Source organism: Epargyreus clarus, unplaced genomic scaffold (assembly GCF_041222505.1).
Source record: "Epargyreus clarus isolate Ecla_fem2 unplaced genomic scaffold, WU_Ecla_fem_2.2 ptg000007l, whole genome shotgun sequence".
In the NCBI taxonomy this organism is placed as follows: domain Eukaryota; kingdom Metazoa; phylum Arthropoda; class Insecta; order Lepidoptera; family Hesperiidae; genus Epargyreus; species Epargyreus clarus.
Window position 1 is genome coordinate 1,826,203 of NW_027332215.1, and position 10,360 is coordinate 1,836,562.

The 10,360-nt window shown below is 34.6% G+C and overlaps 1 long non-coding RNA gene across 1 annotated transcript; it reads right to left on the reverse strand.

Annotated features, from left to right (window-relative positions):
* Nucleotides 1-3,841: 3,841 nt before the first annotated feature.
* Nucleotides 3,842-4,848, reverse strand: LOC140743226 (uncharacterized). The gene is made up of 2 exons (XR_012102421.1): nucleotides 4,580-4,848; nucleotides 3,842-4,159 (listed from the first exon to the last, which is right to left on the reverse strand). It is a non-coding gene; the product is annotated as an uncharacterized LOC140743226 (long non-coding RNA).
* Between the last annotated feature and the right edge of the window lie 5,512 nt (nucleotides 4,849-10,360).

Sequence of the window (10,360 nt, forward strand, 5' to 3'; positions counted from 1 at the left end):
TCAGCCAGATTTAGTTATTGTTACGAAGGCGCTTGGTGCGAGGGACTTCTCTATTGTCGGCTGTATTAGTAGGCTGAACCGAAGAAGACACTATGAATGGCTTCGAGCTTCACCAAGCATTCCACCTGGTGGTGTGAGCCATCCGGAGCCAGCAAATGAATAACACTATCTCGGGTCTAGCATTTGGTGTCAGCGAAGAGTTGCCACGCCCGCATGAAGAACCATGGTGGCTCTTCGTTAGGAACTCAGACATGTTGCCTGTACCCTTCAGCTTTTGTTTTGGCGAACCACACTCTGTCCCTCACCAAGACCTAAATTTTACTACTAAGGTTCTGGGTCTGCTCTCCGTGGGACGTCCTAAGCGATGGCACCGGCTTATGCTGATTGTTAAAAGTTCAGAGATCCTCAGCTTACCAAATACCAGATTAGTGGCAATGACAGTAGGACCTTTCTTCTCTTTAAGTACACCATGGAACAGTACCATTTTCTGCCTGCTCGTCATATCCAAGCACTCCTTTTTCCAACCTACAAATTCGATCTGCTTTCGTACAGTGTCCACAGCAGACAGGATGATGAGCCGGAAGGCAGAGAAATCTATAGCAAGTGCTGATGTAGATGGTGTTGAAGAACTTTGCTGCAAGTACTTCTGGAATTCATCTATCTTGCATGTAACAGTGCTGATATGGCAGTTAATGAACCTTGGAGAGAGTCCATACTGCAGTGTGTATTTGTGACAAATTATAACTATTGTGGTGTCATTAATATCTGAGTGATTTTTATGGAATTTGTGCTGGTGGGTAGGTAGTGTATCACAGGCACATTTGTGACATTAAATTGTAAGTTATATTATTTCATTTTATTAAAAACGATAAGGCCTTCAAAAGTTGTGTTATCTGTCCCTTGAAACTGTATAGTTCCTGGTTAAGGAGAACAACCAAACCCGGTTAATTAAGAGGGTTACCCAGTCAACAAGAGAAACTTCATTATCCATAAGTCATTCTTCATTACATTAATCTCTGAATATAAAAGATGATTCCTCATTTTTCTGGGGCTTTATCTCTACTTTACAAATTTTTGAGCTTGTTACTGTCTAGTCTAGTACTAGCAGTGTATTCAAACTATGTAGAAACAGCATATTTAGGCACTACTTTTGGCTAATTTTAGTAATGGTTTATTTTTTCAAAACCAATATTATCTTTAATTTTTAAAAATACCAAACAATAAAAAATTACAAATTGATTTACACATGCAATTAAAATAAATATGAATGAAATTGAAATAAGGATTTTTTTATCTGAATATGTGGATGTAAAATAAATATTTTTTTTTTTTTTTGGGTTTGCATTTATTCGGCTCTGTAGTGCTATTTTCAATAATTAATATTAATTTTAGTACATTACCTTTGTGTCCATGCGATTGCACAGACATTCTATTTACTAAGTAGGTAAGTTTCTCACAAGAGTCAGTCGTGCGTACAAAGGTGGTAGAACTCTTAGAACTGCAACCACATCTATTTATTTATTTATTTATTTTATTGATCTAATTAGAACGGCCGAGGCCACTTACACTAACTAGACAGATCTATACATGTCTTGTACCAGTAGTGTTAAACATTGCTGTATTCCGCTTTGATGGGTATGGTAAGGGAGGCTTACTTATCTGAGGCCGTCCAAATTAGTCCTTAGAGCTAGCGACTTATCTGTGGTTAGCCATAATCTTTCTGGGTTGATTATAGGTGTCCATGGGCGGCAGTAGCCACTTACAACAGGCGGAATACATTTTCATTTGCTACTGCTGCAAGTGGGTGCTATCACCATGCCATAGGTACGATTTAGGCGCCAAGCATGTTAATTGTACTAAAAGTATTTTGAAAAAAAAAAGATGGTTGAATAACAGTTTAATGTTTAAAGGTTTTATAAGATTTTTAGTTTGTTGTAATAACTTTATGATATCATATTAAGTAAAAGTTTATTTTATAAAAAAGATGTTTAATTTTAGTTACCCTTAATAGTATAGAATTTTCCCTTTGTGGCCGGGCTTGTGCAACCTTATCCTATATTGCATTTAACACACACCACTAAGTACAAGTACCATGCTTGTTGAAGCATAATGGAATGAGTCCTTTCCAATAACCAAAACACCCCTATTTGCGATTACAAATTGTGTAATGGCTCATCAGTTTAAGATGGAATCGAGCCGTTGTATGAATGGTTATGTTTTATCATTGTAATAGATACTAGCAGTACCTGCAGCTTTCCCTGTGTTTAAAAAATATCATGACATACATATAACTGAATTTTTTTACTCTCAAGACAACCGAAATAACTTTTTTTTCTAATGTGATAATAAAGATTGTTTATCCTAAAATATAAAAAAAACTACCTACTGTGTACACAATTTGTTGAAGCCTTCTCAATGAAAAGAAGTTTTTACTCTTTTTGAAGACCTTGAAAAAAACTCCTTTTAAATATACATTTTTGGTATGATATAATTGTTACGTGTTATACCTTTATCAAATAAACATATATATAATATACGTATACATATATATGTTACTGTCAAAGTGATCAAATAGCTATTATACATAATGACTGGTTATTATGTACAATGACTAATTTGTCCAGACAATGTGATAAATTAATCACTTTATCAGGCTGTTATATATAGATATTAGCAGGTTACAGTTACTCAAAATAATAAATATGTTATTGTAAAAGCATGAAGTACGGCAAATCTTAAGATTAACTGAAATTATTTATGATGAATGTTGTTGTATCTTAGTTGTTGTATTAGAGTAACTATGAATATAGTTTAGTTTCGAATTATCGTGAATCGGACCCCCCCTGCTCGCTTAGTTTTCTATTATGTTCCAACCTAACCTAACCATATTGGTTAGGTTTCATACAGGCTTGGTATTACCAAGCCTGTATGAAACTCTATAGGATTGGTGGGTCCAAATCATCTAAATTCAGTAGGTACTTAAAATATAATTAAGCGATCAGAGATTAATGATAGTAAGACGTGTATTTTTTTAATTACGCATGTCTTTTAATAATCAACCCCATAGCTGATTTACGTACAGCGTTTACTGGGCGTAAAACACCTCGACATGTTTATTTTTTGACATGTGGATCATTATAAAATTACAAAGAATATAATTATGCTTAAGGAAAACTGAAATACATACCTATAACCCTTACTTATACTTGTTTTATTACTTCCAAGTCCACTATCCAAGTCTTCGAAGATATTATATATAAAGGCTGGTTAATGTGATTAATTTCGTGTTATTTATCACTTTGACCAAATTGAGTAGATATTATAGGTAAATAATGGCTAGGTATTGGCATTATGTATAATTTCTGAATTTATCACTTTGGCTACAACATATATACACCTATGAACCTATGAATAAGTCACTTGAAAATTAATAGGTAGATAAAGGTAAATGCATGAGTGTTAGGTACTTTATGTTACAGAGAACCTTAATATTGTATCTACAATACAATTATTTAAAAAAGGTGAAACTTAGTCGTCATTCTGGTCCAATGTACGACCAACTGCAGGAGTCCATGGGCGGCTGTGACCAGTTAACATCAAACTGATTCAATGTCCATTTGCTACTTCCGCACAAAACTACTACCCACTACCGCTAAAAAGACATGGTATGAATAAGGTTGGACATTTATTTTACTTAGTTTATGTTTCAACTTAATAAACTTAGGTAAGAAGGTACGTACTTATTGTAATAATGCACTCTAGATTATTTTCAGTGAATTTTTTCACTACTTAACATGCCACCAAGTTGGTATTACCTACTTACTTAAATAATTAGAAAAAAAAGTGTTCAAAAAAAATGTTTTATTTATTTTCACACTAACTAGACAATCATTAAGATGGCGTGCTTGTGGTAAGGGATTAAATATGTAGGTATTAAGACCACGCCGTATTAAAGTAATTAAGGATTACGTCATTAAGGTATATTATAGATGTAGAAGAATTAGACTTGTCAAGAATAAGTCATCGCTGCTGTCCTACTGCCCGCCAGGTGCTGGGCCAGGTGCCTGCTGGAGCTTGCTTATCTTGTCGAGCGCCCTGTTCAGGACGTCCAAATGCCTTTGAATCCTCAGGAACTCCAGGATCTTCCACAAACATATCTCTAAAATAGAAATAAATAGGTACCAATTAATATTTTGTGGTCCTCTATTTGCCCATGAACGTCCCATCATTGTCAGGCTAGTAGTTTCGAGGGTAGGGAACAGATAAATAAGGCATGTTGAGGCCTTAGTGCCGCGCAAATAACTATACGAGCATAAGAAGGTCTTATTTAAAAATCATAAACACAATGTTTATTTATAAGTTTATTTGTCGCTTTGTAGACAGATCGTAGAAGTGACTATTCAAGTAAAATATTTAAATTTTATAATGCACTGGAATATTTTAATTATTTAAAATTAAATAAAAGCTCAATTATTCCATTACTGGTGAATTGGTTGGCCACAAACCACAAGCGGAGAATCAATTTAGGACAACGCTGAGAAAATAATTTAGTATAGTTAAATAAATAACAAATACCTACCGATGAGAAGATGATGTTCCTTGGTCAACCTCCCCGAGAGCAGCCCGATTCGTCTTATCAACTTCAAAGTTCTGACATGGCGCTTGACTTGTTCAAGCCTGTTCTCTACAGTCAAAACGGAGTCCCTTGATCGGTGGCGTTTGATCCTCCACGGAGTTTCGCGATTACTCATGTTCGCGGCTTGTTCAGTACACGTCACTTTCTAGAGCAAGTAAGATGCGACTGTGCCTGACTGGCTCTTCGGAAGCTGCGCGCGCAGGTGGAGCAACGCGTCGGCTGTCTCCGTAAAATGAAACAACTCTTACAGGTATAACTTTGATTTAATTTTAAGATAGTCATCTATTTTTAACCGACTTCCCAAAGAATAGATGTTATCTATTCGACACGTATATATATATATATATATATATAAATATGTTTATGTTTGTTGTGTAGTATCTTCAGCTCCACATGTGCCATGGTTAAGTTTGCTATTGTAAAAACATTTATATTTATTTTAAAAAGATGTGTGTTATGGAGTTTCTTTCGCCGCTTCTTCTCCATAACGAAACACCTAGTGATGTGGTGGTAGATGTAATGACATTCAAAAGTGTTCTGCAAACAACGTATTTATAAATTTATTTTTACTTGAATTTTTGAGGGGGGCTGTTGGAATATAGCAAAAATCCAAGCCTCTCATAATGTATAATATTCAAGTAGGTTGTATATGATAAAGCTGGTAGCTGAAAAACATATATTTTCCTTCTTCTGATTTGTCATTCTTGTCAATGATTCGATATAATAAAAAGTTGTGGCAGAATGATTTTTAATCTGTGGTGCGGTGAGGCGCGGGGCGGCGTGGAGAAATTGAGTTTTGGCGGGAAGCTAATTGTCATAATCGTCATTGTTATAAAGTATTTATGAAAATATATCATCTTCCTCCAAATGTTTCTTTTATTGTGATACACTCAAGAAATATAGCTTTATAAAGTATCTTTTTGGAGTGAATTTTATTTTATTATATTTCATAGTTTATTTTCTCGTTCTCATGTGGCCATTTCCCAACACCGACATATATATAATATATATGTGGGATCGTAGAAATGAGAGCTTGATGGTGATAATTAATTCTTATTTTATTTCTCAGAGCTCAGGTCAAGATACATGTACATCGTTTTAAACTCTCTTCAACTGACTTTCTTCTTCAGTGTTGCTACTTTTACTTAATCAAACTTCGACGGAGTTCTTATATAAAAATAAATGGTAAAACTAAAATCTAACCATGTAGGTACTATCCCACACGGCCATCCTGCTCATTCATCAGACCCTGATGAACTGTAATCATAATCTTTCGCTTCTTCTGAACTAGTTCATATGGTCCCAAAAAAAATTAGTTCTTCTTATAGGAGTTAAATCACCAATATTGTATTCATAAGCTTTTTTTCTAACCTTATTGTAATATCTACTATCTTCATCTTGTATTTTTTGTATATCTTGTATTTCTTTAGCTTTTATTCTTAAATCAGATCTCTTTTCATTCTTTAAAATAAAATTATCAATTCTTTCGTCTTCAATCAACTTCAGTATCTCATCATCTTTTTTTCTTACTTTAAAATATTCGCGATTTGTGAATTCTTCAGTCTTATCTAAGCTAAAATGTTCTTTCTCATGATTCTTCCGTACAATTACATACTGCATCTTCTTCTTCTTCGGTACTACAATTAGTTTGCTTCCATCTTTCTCTTTTTTAAGTATTCCGTCTTGTAGAAGGCAGTCTTTATAAGGTTCTTTCTCTGAAATTTTCTTTATTTTTTCAATTTGTACATTTCGTCTTGAGCTTTTTTAATACGTGCGGTCATTTCGGTAACGATTAAACAAGCAGGCTGCTTGCTGACGGTTCCAGCATGCTTCATTTTAATTTCAGATCTGTGTTGTCCATTCTTTTTCTTTGCTAAAATTTTCTGTTCTGACCATATTTGTTTACTTACAACATTTTCCTCTAGAGGCGGCAGTCGACGTGGATTCTGGTGAATTGGATTATCATCGGTAAGTATTATTTTCATTTCATTATTACTATCTTTCTTAGCTTCGTCGGGTTTATATTCTTTAATCGTCTTTTCTATATTTTCAGAAAGTCTAGCATCTTCTATCGTGTAGTTGTCGCGAAAATTCTTGTTTTCGGTCATCTTTATCTGATTAACGTTACTTCCAATATCTATCAAAGCAGTCATCTCCACCTCATTTATTTTAACCTTTTTAAATGGTATCTTATCCATAACTTCTTGTTTCTGAATAATAAGAGACTTTTTCGGCTGATTAGGACATTCAGTTCCTTTATGTCCGAATTCGTTACACCGAAAACATTTAATGCCTTTCTTACAAGCTGGTGCCATATGATCAGTATCGCCGCAGTTGTAGCATCTCTTTACTTTCTGCCCTGTGCTGGTTGAGGAACCTTTGTCATCAGAATTATTTCCTTGTATATTATTCTTGGAGCTAGTCTTTCTTTCAATTCTTTGTCTTAATTCTTCATAACATTCTAACTTCATTCTAAACTCTTTTAAGGTTCTAGCTCCGTACAACATAGCTTTGTTGGTTTCACTGTCACGAATGCCGTCAATAATATAAACCATTAGGGCTGTATCTTCAAGGGCAGCGTGTAAGGCTAGCTCCTTCATGTGAAGAAAATATTTTTGAAATGTTTCTTCATTCTTCATCTTACGTGAAGCAAGCTTCTTATGTATGATAGCGCTGTTCAACTTCGGGCTAAACTCTTCTTGCAGCAGCTTCTTCAAAGTATCCCAATTGTTCACACTTCCTGTAGATCTGAGAAATAGTTTAGCAGTACCGGCAAGTAATCTTTTTCCATACACAAGTTTCTCAATATCAGACCATTCCATAATTCCAGCAGTATCTTCGAATTCTTCAATCCAGTTCGTGATCGGATACATGTCGTCACCAGTAAACGGAATCATAGACTGTTCTAAATCGTTAAAGGATATTCGTGGCTCACTGAATTTTAAGCTTTCTACATCACCTTTTTCTTTCTTCGGCGACATAGTTCTTGCTCGGCTTCTTGAATGCATCTTGACTTCTTAATCTTTACTTCTTTAATATTTCTTCATTAAAATATTTAATTATACGTCTTTCATATCTTTCTCTTCAAAACTTTCTTCATTTAATCATTCGGTTGGTATAGTGTAGCACGTTCCTAAGCATTCATCTACATCACCTGCTGCTCTCTGCTCCATGCTGCTCCATGCTGATCTCTTACATCGCCCTATGTACGATCTTATTATCTGAAGCAAGCAAAGATGTGTGGCCATCAGCCGACACATATATAACATATGTATATATGTGGGATAATACCTACATGGTTAGATTTTAGTTTTACTTTTTATTTTTATATAAGAACTCCGTCGAAGTTTGATTAAGTAAAAGTAGCAACACTGAAGAAGAAAGTCAGTTGAAGAGAGTTTAAAACGATGTACATGTATCTTGACATGAGCTCTGAGAAATAAAATAAGAATTAATTATCACCATCAAGCTCTCATTTCTACGATCCCACAACTTTTGGGGGCTCGTCCGGGATCTCGTCATGTGCAGTTTCGATGGTGATTAACGACGAAGATTACGAAAATATCTCGAAGAAAATTGTAAGAAATTTTCTCAATAATTTACGCCGGTTACCAAGCAACGCGTCAACAACGAATGCTTCGGGACGCAACACATCATACTAGATGAATGCTTAGGAACGTGCTACACTATACCAACCGAATGATTAAATGAAGAAAGTTTTGAAGAGAAAGATATGAAAGACGTATAATTAAATATTTTAATGAAGAAATATTAAAGAAGTAAAGATTAAGAAGTCAAGATGCATTCAAGAAGCCGAGCAAGAACTATGTCGCCGAAGAAAGAAAAAGGTGATGTAGAAAGCTTAAAATTCAGTGAGCCACGAATATCCTTTAACGATTTAGAACAGTCTATGATTCCGTTTACTGGTGACGACATGTATCCGATCACGAACTGGATTGAAGAATTCGAAGATACTGCTGGAATTATGGAATGGTCTGATATTGAGAAACTTGTGTATGGAAAAAGATTACTTGCCGGTACTGCTAAACTATTTCTCAGATCTACAGGAAGTGTGAACAATTGGGATACTTTGAAGAAGCTGCTGCAAGAAGAGTTTAGCCCGAAGTTGAACAGCGCTATCATACATAAGAAGCTTGCTTCACGTAAGATGAAGAATGAAGAAACATTTCAAAAATATTTTCTTCACATGAAGGAGCTAGCCTTACACGCTGCCCTTGAAGATACAGCCCTAATGGTTTATATTATTGACGGCATTCGTGACAGTGAAACCAACAAAGCTATGTTGTACGGAGCTAGAACCTTAAAAGAGTTTAGAATGAAGTTAGAATGTTATGAAGAATTAAGACAAAGAATTGAAAGAAAGACTAGCTCCAAGAATAATATACAAGGAAATAATTCTGATGACAAAGGTTCCTCAACCAGCACAGGGCAGAAAGTAAAGAGATGCTACAACTGCGGCGATACTGATCATATGGCACCAGCTTGTAAGAAAGGCATTAAATGTTTTCGGTGTAACGAATTCGGACATAAAGGAACTGAATGTCCTAATCAGCCGAAAAAGTCTCTTATTATTCAGAAACAAGAAGTTATGGATAAGATACCATTTAAAAAGGTTAAAATAAATGAGGTGGAGATGACTGCTTTGATAGATATTGGAAGTAACGTTAATCAGATAAAGATGACCGAAAACAAGAATTTTCGCGACAACTACACCATAGAAGATGCTAGACTTTCTGAAAATATAGAAAAGACGATTAAAGAATATAAACCCGACGAAGCTAAGAAAGATAGTAATAATGAAATGAAAATAATACTTACCGATGATAATCCAATTCACCAGAATCCACGTCGACTGCCGCCTCTAGAGGAAAATGTTGTAAGTAAACAAATATGGTCAGAACAGAAAATTTTAGCAAAGAAAAAGAATGGACAACACAGATCTGAAATTAAAATGAAGCATGCTGGAACCGTCAGCAAGCAGCCTGCTTGTTTAATCGTTACCGAAATGACCGCACGTATTAAAAAAGCTCAAGACGAAGATGTACAAATTGAAAAAATAAAGAAAATTTCAGAGAAAGAACCTTATAAAGACTGCCTTCTACAAGACGGAATACTTAAAAAAGAGAAAGATGGAAGCAAACTAATTGTAGTACCGAAGAAGAAGAAGATGCAGTATGTAATTGTACGGAAGAATCATGAGAAAGAACATTTTAGCTTAGATAAGACTGAAGAATTCACAAATCGCGAATATTTTAAAGTAAGAAAAAAAGATGATGAGATACTGAAGTTGATTGAAGACGAAAGAATTGATAATTTTATTTTAAAGAATGAAAAGAGATCTGATTTAAGAATAAAAGCTAAAGAAATACAAGATATACAAAAAATACAAGATGAAGATAGTAGATATTACAATAAGGTTAGAAAAAAAGCTTATGAATACAATATTGGTGATTTAACTCCTATAAGAAGAACTAATTTTTTTTGGGACCATATGAACTAGTTCAGAAGAAGCGAAAGATTATGATTACAGTTCATCAGGGTCTGATGAATGAGCAGGATGGCCGTGTGGGATAGTACCTACATGGTTAGATTTTAGTTTTACTTTTTATTTTTATATAAGAACTCCGTCGAAGTTTGATTAAGTAAAAGTAGCAACACTGAAGAAGAAAGTCAGTTGAAGAGAGTTTAAAACGATGTACATGT